The sequence below is a fragment of the Piliocolobus tephrosceles genome, chromosome 6 (genome assembly GCF_002776525.5).
Source record: "Piliocolobus tephrosceles isolate RC106 chromosome 6, ASM277652v3, whole genome shotgun sequence".
Taxonomy (NCBI): Eukaryota; Metazoa; Chordata; class Mammalia; order Primates; family Cercopithecidae; genus Piliocolobus; species Piliocolobus tephrosceles.
This window is the reverse complement of record NC_045439.1, coordinates 133187627-133202510: the sequence shown is the minus strand read 5'-3', so window position 1 is coordinate 133202510 and position 14884 is coordinate 133187627. Positions and strand designations below refer to the sequence as shown.

Below are 14884 nucleotides of genomic sequence, written 5' to 3'. Positions count from 1 at the left end.
AACACTGATCAGCATTGCTGCAGGGACCACACTTGGTGAAGATGCCCTGTGCCCCTGTGTTAGGCCATTCTTCATTGCTATAAAGAAATACCTGAAGCTGCGTAATTTATAAAGGAAAGATATTTAATTGGCTCACAGTTCTCCAGGCTATACAGGAAGCATGGCTCTGGCATCCACTTAGTCTCCGGTGAAGCCTCAGGAAACTTACAGCCATGGCAGGAGTCCGGTTTCGAAATGAGGAACAGTCATCTCACATGGCCAGACCAGGAACATGAGTGAAGGGGGTAGATATCACACACTTTTAAATGACCAGATCTCCCGTGAACTCACTCCTCATCAAGAGGCTGGCTCCTTAAGCCATTCATGAGAGATCCGCCCCCATGATCCAAACACTTCCCTCAGGCCCCACCTCCAACACAGGAGATTACATTTCACCAGGAGATTTGGTGGGGGCACAGATTTTGAGTTTCTCCAACAATAAATTGAGTTGTTTTTTACTAGCTACTGTTTTTAGAGATGTTTGAGAAATAATCCATACAATATTTGGCAAGTTCCTTTGAGGACTATCATCTGTATATGTGTGGACATTAAGTCTTTGAGGGTTGGCCTTTTTTCCTTTTGATTAAAATGTCCTGCTTGGACTTCTCTTCATTCACTTTGAATCATTCCATTTTGAACCAGGATCGAGTTCGGTGGGCTAAGGCTACATGCAGTTTCGTATCGGGGCCTGACAGGGTGCAGCGGCTGCTCAGGAGTCCGCTAGTCTACACAGTCCATACTTCTGATTCACAGTCAGCCTGGGAGTTGCTGCTAGCCCTAGATTCCCATTTGTGGAGTTCATTGGTCTTTTTCTTCTCTGTTGTGTGACCCTGCACTCAGAAGACCTCATTCTACTTGTTTCTGACCATGTCTCCAAGTTGTCAGGGTCTTTTTGAATTATACTCCTGTATTCTAGAGTTCCAGTCAACCTTCTCTGCTGGGTTCGAAGCACAGGCACAATGCCTACGCTCCATGTAAACACATTTTCATGGTGAAAGCTACAACATATTTTAAATTATTATGGTTATAGCATTATATAAAAAAATTAAAAGCATGAAATTATGTAATTGTATTTACATATGACATCTGTCTATATCTATACATAGGAAGATCAAAGGGTACATATGTATGTATACTTGTGTATGTAGGATTTATTCTTCTGACTCAAGAAAGCAAACTGATGACGTGACATGTTTCTACTAAATAACACACATCAAGACATGTTATGCTGCTTCTGTTTATCCCACCTATTGGAGGGTTTAGATTATGTTCTGCATATTGCTGAATCAGACAAATAAGGAATAGATGTAGAATTGAACAACCTACTGCTTACATTCATTGCTTAATGTTTTATTTAGAAAGCCAATTCTCAATGCAAGTCCAAAAAAAAAAAAAGTGAGAGAAATGAATATCCAGAAATATTCATTTCATTTTTCAGGAAGACAGCATCTCCCCTTCAAGGAACATGAATTGTTCTCTCTCCTTAACTCTTCAGCCAACTCCCTCTGGATCTCAAGTTTGGCTCTATTGCTTGGTGTTTCTTTTCCTTTTTTTTTTTCTGTGTGTGCGTGTGTGTAGGGAGGAGAAGCATGTGTCTGAGGTGGCGACAACAGTCACAGAGCCAGAGCCTTAATCACCGTTTACTGATTTAGTCCATTTTACTAGCAGGCAGCGCTTTTCCAGAGAGCTGTTTTCCTGGCGGGGTGCAACGACTGCTTTCAGGGGCAAAAGTATGTGTCTCGAAGTTGTCTGGCTCACTGTCCCTGGCACTCACTGCCTTGCCACCCTTGGCAGGGCCGCTGCACCCAGGCAATGGGCCGGCGTGTCCGCCTCTGCCTCTGATGGTACTCATCTGGTGGTAGTGTTAATGAGAGCTGGATGAAAGCAGGAGGCAGGGCACAGAGGACCCACCGGGGCGACCAAACAATACCAGAGCCAGCACGTTTCACACTGTGCCTCTGCTCCTGTGGTGAAAAGAATTGAAAATGACAGATCGAGGATTTTGCCTTCCCCTCTGATAGGCTTTTTTGTTTGGTTTGTTTACACTGCTTTGGGGTTGGGTGGCTGCTATTGTTGTTGCTGTCTTTCCTCTCTGCTTTTTCCTTACAATTGTGTACTTGTTACACTTAAAATGGTGGCTTAGAGATGAACAAGAAAAAGGGCCAGTTAGGAATTGTTCGTATTTCTTGAATAGTTTATTTGTCATTTTTAATAATCTCCATCTCTCTACTCCCATTTGTCATGGTCAACACCTGAACTCCTCCAGTGACTTGCAAATTCAGAGAATTGTGGAGGGTGGGCTGACCTGTGAAATTAGGTTTGCCAGACAAAAGAGAAGTGAGTGATGTGAGTGTTGGAGAAACTCTGTGGGTATCAGTGTAAGTGTGTGAACATCAAACGTGTTGCATGGCTCTTCTAGGTAACTACTCCCAGGACCAATCAAATGGCTGCAATGCATCCCCATTGGCATACGTCGTCTTAGAGTCCATTCAGGGCAAAAGGAACATTCATCAGACATAGGGGTCTTCATCGGTCCCAGGTCTGAGAAAATTTGAGGGCATGGCTGTAAGCTCAGGGTGGAAGCCAGGACTTTGTCTAAAGGGAAACTTGCCAGCAACATGAATTGCTGACACCACGATAATCCCCAGAATAACAAACTCCCTTCCTTCTCACGCTTCTTACTCTTCTGCTGTCCAGTCCAGATGTTTTGGAGGGTGATTTCCAATCTTGCGCTTTCTGTATTTTTTTAATTGAAGGAGTTGTATGTGCATCCCAAATAAAATGTTCAACATTATATTGAAAAACTGTCATAACCATTGCAGTCAGCCGTAGTGACTGCCATGAGACACCAAGTGCTTTGAAACTTCCTACACTGGCATCCTCATTCTCCTACAGTCCAGGCTACCCTCCTGCATGACCATTCACTGAAACTCTCAGTGGTACCCAGTGGGCCATCATGGTCCTCTTCCTGTCACCTGCAGTACCTACCAGAGACTCAGTGCAGTTGAGCCATTTCTCCTTTCCAACACTCTCTTTTCCCATTTAATAATTATTCCTATACTCTCCCAGTCTCCCATAAACTCACAGGACTCAGTGAGATTGGGGAATTACGTGAACGTCCATGGAGCATCTTGAAAACATTCGTTGCAAACTGTGCTTGCTATCTTAAAACACTCTCTACATACCTCAAGCATCAGTTTAAGCAAGCGTGCTGCTTTTAATTCAGTAGTATTTACCAGGGCCTATGCTAGAGAAAGATTCCTTTCCAACTTCAATAAAAACCGTCTGATTGCTATATAATCATCATTATTAATATTAATCATAATGCAAATAAAGTGTCCCTAAACCCTTTATAAGTAGCCATCAAATGATGACATTTCTAAGTACTAAGATTTGGAAAATCAGAGAAACGTCTGGTACAGTGAAGTCTCCAGTTTTGCGTTTAACCCTACTTGTCACCGTCCTTACCTGTGTGAAAGGAATTGATTTCACGTGTGTTGATATTACGTGCAGTTGACAATCCCCCAGGTGTACATAGTCAGAACCTTTAGTGGCACAGAGACAGATACAGAACCGCATTTTCTGCTCTCTGTAACTGTATAGAGTCCACAAAAAGGACTCTGCCCTGCCTGGGATATTGTTACAGAGATTAACATCTTGGCTGGAAAATTCAAAGCAAAGTGGATCTAAAACAAACTGTAAACATATCTCAAAAGTAGACACCTCTAAGTGAAGCATAACAGTCATGTGTGACACTGCTCTGGATGTTTGCAGAAGGACTGAATTATCACAAGAGCGCTCTCGTCTTCACAAATCTCAACAACATCATCTCAAGTTCGAAGTTATTATTTTCTGTTTTTCAACTCAAAGTAGATAATATCTGAAATGAGGGAGAGAGAGAGAGTGAGAGAGAGAGAGAGAGAGAGAGAAATGAAGTGAGAAAAAGAAAGGAGAGATCACCTTTAAGGCTTTTCTTTTCTCTTTCTTTCAAATGACACAATAGAATTTTTTTTTTTTTTTCCTAAAGTTGTATTAGGGATTCACTTAAGCAGAAATGAACTGTAATATGCAAATAGTTCTAATTGGACTGCTAATAGAGCGTGTCTCTGTTGTTTTTTTGTAGGGAGTTTTATGCCTATGTAATCAGTGCAGACAGCCGTTAAGTAAATGAAGAGGCAACTAACAATGTCAGAAAAGAGACCGGGCGGTTCCGGCTGACACTACCCTAATCTTCCAGGACCCATTAAATGGCAGTTTCAACGCATTACCTACCATAACATCCTTGAATATCACTGATTTTATTTGCAGTATCAAACATTCCATTTCATGCCCCATTAACAGTGGGAGCCTGAGCTTTTTGACGCAGCTAAACATTTTACTAACTACCTGGACTAAGTAACCAATTAACTTTTGGAGACAATACGGCCAATTAAGCGCGAAAAGGTAAGGCTGTCATCCCCCATGAAAATTGAATTTCCTTTTCCTGATGGCACTTATTGTCGCCGTTCAATTGTTAATGGAGATTCGGTCCCTATTAAAGTATGAAGGCAAAGCGGAATGCAAAAGTTCAGAGGACTTGGTTCCTAAAGAGTAGGTCACAAAGTGTCCCAACTGGCCACTAATTCAGTTAACTTTTCTTCATGCCAGATTACTTATTGGATGTGACTGGAACAGGGCTCTAATATGACATTTCTGTGATAGTACATTGCGCAATCTGGTAGCTTGAGAGGAACCCATAGGCCCAGGGCGGTAGTTTGGGACCTTGTATGGGAGGTTTAGGGAAAAAAAAAAAATTATCCATTTTTATTTTTGTTTTTGTTTTTTTTGACAGCAGAAATATCAGTGTCCGACAAGATATTGCCGTGGTTATCACTGGCTTGGACTCTTCTAAGAGAAAAACAAATCCATGTATGGAGAGGTGGGCTCCAAATTAACCCTCTGTGGTTTGGGAAGTCATTTTCTAAATGGCAGACAAGGTCTCGGGTGGTGATTCTGCTATGTGGATTTGACTCCAGTTGACTGGAATGGCGCACAAGTAATGAACTTGAATATCACGTTTTTGAAAGCTTGAGGCAAATTGTATCCCTTTGGTAGAAGTCTTTCATCTTTGAAGGTACAGAAGAAAATTTGCCCTGGAGGGCATCTTCCACAGGCCTTGTATAAGTGAGAAACATGAAGCTTATATGGAGTCAGAAACTAAACACTGAACTCAGATTTATCTATCTGTTAAAAACACACACACACACACACACACATAAAATCAAACAGCTTTGTGAAAATGCAACTGTTCTAAATAGGAAGAGAAATCAAGAATTTTGAAAAGCAGGTAAAGAATAGACTTCCAATGATGGTCATTTGAATCTGACTTTAATACAAAAATGTTAATGCTTACATATGTAATGTTGTCAAATTATTCCTAGAGCAATACAATTGTTTAACATTTATTTGAAACCTGCTCACACACACTTAAAATCTGATTGGGGCCTGAAAACTCATAAGTAAAGCAGTGATCTAAGTTGTGCTTGAAATTATTAATTTCCTGTATTGTTTAATGGTAGAGGTATTTGATCCCCATAGAACAGCTGTTGAACTGCCATGGGAAAAAAAAATTCATGTATTCCATTGCTATGTTAGTATTCTTGGTTCATAACTTTTTTATGTTGTTTCTGCCAGATTCTGTGATGATGGAAAGCAGGAACAAAAAGAATTAATGTTATATACTTTCAGGTTTAGATATTTTTTGAAGAATTTGATGAGGATTGTTACTTCCAAAGAAGATTTGAATACGAAATAGTTCTATGTTAATATGGACCAATTAATAACATTGATTGAAATTTCCTTTTGAAATTTTCCTTGGATTTTAATATCTTTTCTCAAGAGACACAGTTTTCTTTATAGAAGTGATTGCTGTGGGCTATTTATTTTAGCCATTTTCCCATGGCAGTGGATGATTTAAAAATGATTACAATAGTTTGAACTTCCTGTTATTTAAGATAGAGGAGTAAAGCCAGATCTCAAATGCTTCCCACTCCCACCCCCTGACATCCCTACAAGAGAATAATGAAAACAAACAAGCAATGGCAAAACTACATCAGCAGTACTCAAACTGTGGAAAGGGCTGGTGGCCAGAAGCTTCCAATCATTCCACATCAGTAAGTAAAGATGGCGGGAGATATTACACGAAGCTCCGAGCGGGTAGGTGCTGCAAAGCCTTAGGGTCAGCTAAGGTGGGCAGAGAGGCCTGTAGTGTAGAGAGACCCACATGCGGTTCCTCCCAGCCTTTTGCACAATCGGGAGAAGCCAAAAGTCTTTTGCCACTTGAGTTAATAGAAGTGAAAATGAAGAGGAAAGTAAACAATCAGTGCTATCGCTGGTACAAAGTTTCCAGGGGCCCACACTGTACCTCCTACTAGAGTCAAGTAGGTCCCTGAGAAGCCAATCTTCAAAATAGACATTTAACAAGAGGAAAGGGCAGATACTAGTTCTAACCATTGAGGTTGCATCAAATTCTCAGGCTACCGAAAATTCATCTCTCAAGTGTGGCTCTTAGAAGGGGATACAGGAGGGGAGAGAGGAAAGTGACTAATCATATAGAAAAACAAAATAAAATAAAACTCCGGATCAATCAACCAACCTATAAACCATTTAGAAAAAAAAATAATGAATTGTTTTTAATCATCTGGGGTTGAGTAGATCTTCGTAATAAACACAAAATTCACATACTAGAAAATGCTAGATATATGTGACTAAAAATATTCTGGATAACAAGTACACACTGTAATGTTTAGAAGTCTAAGGAGAGTCAATCTAGGGAAAAAATAATTCATCTTTTCACGAAGGTCTATTATTTTAACTAATAAAAGCTCAAACAAATCAATAAAAAAGATAGAAAACTAGCAATTTACAAAGAAGTAAATACAAATGGCCAATAAATATATTTCGATTCTCAGTTTTACTCAGAATTTTTTAAATTGCAAATTAAAATAACAGCAGGTTACCATTTTTTATCTCTCTGATGAAACGAATGCTAAGGTTGGTTTCTCCCCAGTGCTGAAGTGGGTGGAGCCAGGCTGCCACTTCCTATAAACTTTCTGAGTAGCAATTTACTAATGCATTTCCATATTTAAAAAGAGTCCTCTACTAGGAGTGCTATAAGTTACACAAACAGAAATACACAGGTGTGCATATATATACATATACATACATTTAACTTTCATATGTAATTTAAATATGTGTTATATGTATTATATACATACCCACTTTATGTATATAAGACACACATATATAAATTGTGTGTGTGTGTGTATATATATATATATATTTTACAAAAGCATTAAAAATAATTTTAGCAATAACCAAAGTATCTGCCAATAAAGGGGTGTTATATTATAATAAAGTCCACTGAACGGAAAGATTGCTAGATACATTAAATAAAAAAATAAAGTGCACAATGATGCACTTTTCTGAAAAGAAAGATTGCTAGATATGGTAAATTAAAAAATAACAAGCGCAACAGGATTGTTTTCTGATGTGTACATAGTATTTTTCATTAAGTATATGTATATTTAGATATGTACACACATATTTTTCATATAGACACAAATTTTTCATATATATTTATTTCTACTATTATAAATAATATACACAAATCTATGTATATCTCCATGTGTTTTGCATAATCTAATACATTCATGAATGTTTAGGGCCTCTGGAATAAATCATAAGAAATTATGTATGCTAGTTGCAGTTAGAGTCTGGTGGGGGTTGTTATAAAAATAGGATGTTACTTTTTACTTTGGATATTCTGAGTTTTTAAGTTATGCACATGTATTATTTCATGTTATAAATTAATATCCACATTGTTAATAAGAGGGCTCAGCTTCTGGGCACATTTTGCTTATTTGACTGTTTTCCTCTTGATATTTTTCACTAGAAGCAATCAAAATTACTTTTAAAATAGTTTTTTTCTTGCTCCCTATGTGATTGTAGAAAATGTAGAGAACAGGCTTTTCCTTTCAGGATGAGCACAGATAATTTGTGTCTATGGACATTCTGTGAAGGCCTATTTTGTCGAGCAGTGTATTAAAACATAAACATGGCTCTTCCCCCAAGAAACTTACATTTTAGTAAGGGGTATATATATTCCAGTGAAGTGTAGAAACGATAATAAAAAGGTGTGTTTAATGATCCTTTAAGGGCACTTACAAGATTTCTATGACAAGATATAAATGAAATGCCTCATCATGTTTGGGCTTGAATTAATATTTAGCTTTTTGAAATAATATTTTCTGACTAATAAACTAATACAGTACTCATTTACTAAACTTAGAAAAAATGCAGACAAGTCAAAAAATTTCCAGTTTGAACAGTTTTGTATCTTGCTTTTGCAGTGAACATTTAAAAAAGGAAATTAGGTAAACAGCTAAGCATTCAATGAAGGCTCAGAACTAATATAACTACTACAATTACATCTTTCTTGAGACATTGTATTATAAGCATTTCTTTATGGCAATAAATTATCTTTGAAAGCATAACATATATGATTCAGTGATGCAATATAACTTACTTGAACAGTTCATGGTTGTTGGACAATCATTTTGAACTTTATTTTTTCCCATACATATTTTTAGCTGTGACTTACATAGGCTCTTTAATGACACCTTATGTATATATTGCCATCGTAATGAAGCTGTACCTTTTCTGAGAAGGGAAATTATGAGATGGAGGTGGCCATATGGCGGAACTGGAAGAGGCAATACACTCACAGGCCCCCAGTTACCATCCATACGCTACCTTTGGCTTAAAACAAGCCTCCTCCACTTGGGACATTCCGAATCTCCTGATTACACATTCAGGTGGGAAAACCTGCATTATAAAAATAGTGTAAGAACGTGCTCTGAAACTTGAATGTATTAAATCATTAGTTGGATTTTTGTTTGTTTGTTTGTTTGTCTTAAGACACTTTGGACTGGCAGCCATGCACGAGTCCATCCAACGAGGAGAAAGGAGATGAGTTTGCAGGGCCATTCCAGAAATGAGCAGTTAAATAGACATACAGTGGCATGGGCTTGAAGTGAAGTGAACACCATAGGCATAAAAAGGCAGTGAGAGATGTGAATGAGCACTAGGTGGGACCTGTGATTGGCTGGGTTGGTCCTAAAGTGCAGGGCATGAAGGAAAAGATCTAATGGGACTCCTAAGTGTTAGGGCTGCAAACCTTTATAAGATGATCTTAACAAATAGGGATAAATGAGAAGGATAAGAGGAGTTAAGAAAGCATTTAATGACAAACACGAAGTCACCAATTATTCAGGTAAGTTGAGTTACAATTTGATATAAGAGGCAGGTGAGTCTCTTAACCATTTACAGCATCCAAGGTAAATAAATATGACCATTGTAATTGAAGCAACTAGAGAGCCAAGATCTGACATCCCAGATGCCTGCCAGCAGACTTCTAATCTCCATCCAGAGAAAGATGACTGGGCTTAACACAAGTCAGTACCTGTGGACAAAGATGGAAAAGAGTCTATATGAATGAAGAGGGCTGTGAACATACTGAAAATTGAGTGAGCCAAGGTCTTTACAGTGAAGTATAGTTTACAAGATCCCTCAAAGTTCTGAATATGGGGGTAGGGTTGTAGAACCATAGAAAAATAGGAGAATGGAAGGGGAGGTTTAGACATTTTTCTGTTATGAGATTGAATTCATTCAAAGTCACTTAGATTGTAATAATGAGGTTCATTTAAGACCTAGGACTTGCTGAAATAATATGGTTAAAGCCATGAGAAATTAAGATTGTACTTGCCATAACAGAACCCGTTTGGGCTATTATTAATCTAATCTCATAAGTGCACATAATACCCAAGCAAGCAAACCAAAGCTTTGAATTCAGTTTACACTAATAGTAAGAATATCTCATGGGCTTTTCACCGGGATTCTCTGTACCATTAAGCAATTACTAGTGGCTAGAACACTACTAGCCCACATGTCGCTATTCTGGTTAGGGGATTTTCTTGCCTGCCTGACTAAATCTTCCAATTAAATGCAATGGTAGTACATTCATTTCAGTTCTTCACTCACAATGCACAGTGGAAAGTATTGTTACTTCAAGTAAACAGCTTTAGGAGCTGTTGAACCACAGACATAGCATTGCTGGTTTTTATCATTCCCGCCAGCGGTAGGATATCATTGTGTAACAAGCAAAGGTGAGGCCTGGAGACAAAGACAGTCTTTTTTATTGATATAGCAACATCTTTATCAACAAAGTTGCTATATCCAATGATCCCCTCTTTTTTTTTTCTGTGTCTGTTAGTCAGAGACAGAGTTACATTTAAATTTGCTCTATTTAAAGTTGGACTGAAATTTAGAGCCCAAGGAAGGTCAAACCAGCATAAAGTCTCTCCTACAGTGTTCCTTAGAAATAAATTAAAATTTATTTTAGTTTTTAAATAAAATATTATAACTAACAGTTATTTCAGTTCTAAATAAAATCATATGGTAATAATTATTATATTATGTATATGGATTTCTTCAAAAACATGATAGATTTATGCCTAAAAATTAATACATTTAGTGGTGGAACCAATTCTTGAATCAGTTTTAATTATTTACAGTAAAGATTTTTTCATGATGATATATACGATCAGTGTATAACCTTTCTGTAAATCTTATAAAACAGTAGAGAATGACTATCTCTGAAAAATAGTGTAGTGATTAAGCATGCAGGCTATTAAAATAATAATTTCTGAATTCACACCATAATTCTAGCATCAACTAGCTTTGATTAAATTTACTTATCCTGTCAATGCCTCAGATTTATCTGTTAAAAAAAAAAAAAGCAATAATAGTACTTACCACACAGAGTTATTGTGAGAATTAAATGAAATCCTAAATTATAGAACGTACCATATTAGTTTAATCATTTATAACCAAGTGCATGTTTTTGAACCCTAGGGACTATAGTAATGGTACAAGATAATGAACACATAAATATTCCAGAAGATTTAGATAAAATCATAGATAATGGTAGCTCCTCCTCTTTAAAAAAAAAAAAAAAAAAAAAAAAACTAGAGTCAAGGATATATGGGCTATATTTATGATTTTCAAGATATAATCACAGAACTTACTAGAATCCCTGAGAAAGTTCCTCATGTGCTAGAACCTGAGGTGGACAATGAATTTGAAGCCCCGTTGATAAGACAAAAACCTCAGTTACTATAGAAAGATTTACTAATCAAAAGGTGAATTGGATAAGTGCATAATCCATTTATATGTGAAAACATCCTCCTAGTCCCCACCTCCATACAACTTGTAGAATATTAGATGTCTCCAAAACTCTCTTATAAATGGTTGGTAATATTTTTCTCTGTCTGATGTTTAACTTGATAATTTAAGAATAGTAGTATGACAAATTTGTCATAGTCAAATTTGTGGTATTTTTAGCTTCTTGATAATGTAAGTGCTATCCTACTCATAAAAAATCAAATACAGGTCTAGCGCAGTGGCTCACGCCTGTAATCCCCAACACTTTGGGAGGTCAAGGTGGGCAGATCACAAGGTCAGGAGTTTGAGACCAGCCTAACCAACATGGTGAAACCCCGTCTCTGCTAAAAAATACAAAAACTTGCCAGGCGTGGTGGCACGTGCGTATAATCCCAGCTACTCAGGAAGCCGAAGCAGGAGAATTGCTTGAACCCAGGAGGCAGAGGTTACAGTGAGCTGAGATCATGCCGCTGAGATCCAGCCTGGGTAACAGAGCAAGATTCCGTCTCAAAAAAAAAAAATCAGATTTAATACTAATTTTTTATTGTTGCACACAGAAATCCTTCAGAATTGCATATTAGACTCCCCTTTCTCTATGACTTTAGGCATGCATAACATCCTAGGGTCTCATTGGGGTGGGGCAGGCAACGGTAGAAAAACTAGGAAACAAAAATTCTTGAGCAGTCTGATCATTTTTTAGATTTACGTAACTATTCAGACACACCAAACTAATAGAATTAACTCAAACTTTTGCTTCTTTTTTCCTAGGGAGACATTAGTATTACACAGTGTAAATTATTGGAGGGTTTCCTTCTGTTCTGCAACTTTTTTTTTTCTTGGTTGAATCTTTAACTTTAAAAAAGAAGCACCAAATAATTATTTCAGTCTTGCTCTTTGAAGCCAAGAGTGATGTTCAGTGGTAAAAGTTTTGGGGGCCTAATAGGAGAAACACTATCTCCCATTATGAAATTTTATAACTGTTTCTTCGTACTGATTTCCCAAACTAAAAGCCTTATTCTTTCCCTTAGAGCCTGGCCAGAATGGAAAACTGCAAGGTTCAAATCCTGGAGTGCAGAAGAAGCATTAGGCATTGACCCTGTGTCTTCCTAATAGATCTGCAAAGTGCTTTGTTCCTGGAAATCATCCGATGAGTAGTTCAGTGCTATTGTATATCTTGTTAGAGCAGCAGAAGTGCCACAAAATGAACTAAAATCTCCCTGCAGAGTTGCTGTATCATATGCTGAGAACATTCTGAACTTTCAACAAATTCATGTTACGATCCTGGGTAGCCATGGTTAAATCTGTACAGGGGTTAAATGAGAAATATGAGTCTGCTGTTAAGTGTCTTCTGAGAGTGACAAAGCTCTGGCCATAAGGGATGGGAGAGGAGGGATTTCTTCTCAGCCCTTCCAGCCCTTTCCAGCTATATCACAGACAGGAGACATAATGCAAAGGGGCTCAGATTTTGACTTCCTGGATGCTTACAGCATTGACACCCCTCTACCTGACTTTTCCCACACTGTAAAATGAGGATCCTCCTATATTATGGAGTTTATTGTGATAGCTAAATAGTTGAGAGGAAGGATATCTCATTTGTTTTAACTATGCGGTTTCCTGTCTATCTGTCCCGTCAATCTATCAATCAATCAATCTATCAATCTATATGCCTATCCCTGTCAATCTATTTATCTATCTATCTATCTATCTATCTATCTATCTATCTATCTATCTATCTATCTATATCTGTCTATACCTATCTATCATGTATCTATCATCTATTCATCTATCAGCTATCATCTGTGCATCCCTATCAATTAATCTATCTATCTACCTATCCATCCATCCATCTATCTCTATCATCTATTATCTATTCATCTATCACTTATCATCTGTCAATCTATCACTTATCATCTGTCAATCCATCTACCTACCTATCAAAAGCAACACATTTTCTTCCTGACTTTAAAAATATTTAAGTGGACCAGGCGCGGGGGCTCACACCTGTAATCCCAGCACTTTGGGAAGCCAAAGTGGGTGGATCACGAGGTTAGGAGATGGAGCCCATCCTGGCTAACATGCTGAAACCCGGTCTCTACTTAAAACACAAAAAACAAGAAAAAAAGTTAGCCGGGCATGGTGGCAGACACCTGTAGTCCCAGCTACTCGGGAGGCTGAGGCAGAATGACGTGAACCTGGGAGGTGGAGCTTGCAGTGAGCCAAGATTGCCACTGCACTCCAGCCTGGGTGACAGAGTGAAACTCCGTCTCAAAAAAATAATAATAATTAATTAATTAAAATAAAAATAAAAGTGACACTCTCTCCACTCTTTTGATTAAGGAAGTCTGATTTTTAAGCTTTGGATTTTATTAGGTCTTCAATATAATAATTGTTCCACATATCTCTCCTGAATTGCCATTTAAAAAACTGCTTTACTGAAGTTTAAAGTGCACATTTTGATACATTTTGACACACATATACACCCATGAAATCATCACCACAATCAGGATAGTAAATCTATCCACTACTGCCAAGATTTACTTGCACTCCTTTGAACTTTCTCCCCAGTCCCCACCCCCTTCCAATCCCCAATCCCCAATCCTCAAGCAATCACTGATTTGCTTTCTGTCACTATCAGTTAATTCGAATTTTTTAGAACTGTATATAAATAAAATCATTCGATGTGTATGCTCTTTCTCTGTTCACTCAGTACAATTTGAGATTTAGCTATATTTTTGCATGTGTCAATAGTTTATTTTTTATTGCTCAGTACTAGTCCATTTTATGGATACATTGAAATGTATTAATGCAATCCCACATTGATAGGCATTTGGGTTGTTTCCAGGTTTGGACTATTACAAATAAAGCTGCTATGAACATTTGTGTGCAAGTCTTTTTATGAGTATATACCTTTCTTTCTTTTGGGTAAATACCTAGAAGTGGAATGGGTGTATCACATGGTATGAAATATTTAAATTTTTAAGAGAATGCCAAACTGTTTTTCAAAGTAATTGCACCACTTTATAGTCCCACCAGGAATATATGAGAATTCCAGCTCCTCCACATCCTCACAGACATATTGTATGGTCAGCTTGCCCACCTTCTCCCTGTCTCACCTCATTTCAGGCATTTGAATAGGTATTAAATGGTATTTTATTGTGATTTAAATATCATTTCCCTAATGACTAATCAAATATATTTATGGGTTTATTTTACTTTCTTTGAAGTATTTGTTAAACTCTTTTGTACATTTTTAATGAGTTATATTCTCATGAAGATTGAAAATTCTTCATACAGTCTAGAAACAAGTCCTTTGTTTTGCAAGTATTCGTTTTCCAATCTGAGAAAAGGAGAGGGAAAGAGAGAGAGAGAGAGAGAGAAATCTTTGTGGCCTTGAAGATTTCTAAGGAATAATAAAAAAAAAAATCGTGATCTTTAAAGGAAAAAAAAAATTAACTTAAAACATGTGTTCTTCAAAATACACTGTCTACAGATCTCTCCTCTCCTCTCTTCTCCTCTCCCCCCCCCTCCCCCCCCCCCTCCCCCCTCCCCCCCCCTCCCCTCTCCTCCCCCCCCCCCCCCCCCC

At 37.7% G+C, this 14884-nt stretch overlaps 1 long non-coding RNA gene across 1 annotated transcript in view; it reads left to right on the top strand.

Annotated features, from left to right (window-relative positions):
* The window catches only part of LOC111548272, a 76585-nt gene extending 64195 nt beyond the window's left edge, over nucleotides 1-12390 (top strand). The window contains exons 4-6 of the long non-coding RNA XR_002733354.1: nucleotides 4163-4482; nucleotides 8029-8172; nucleotides 12330-12390. This is a non-coding gene — a long non-coding RNA (uncharacterized LOC111548272). The remainder of the gene's footprint in view (nucleotides 1-4162; nucleotides 4483-8028; nucleotides 8173-12329) is intronic.
* Nucleotides 12391-14884: the final 2494 nt, after the last annotated feature.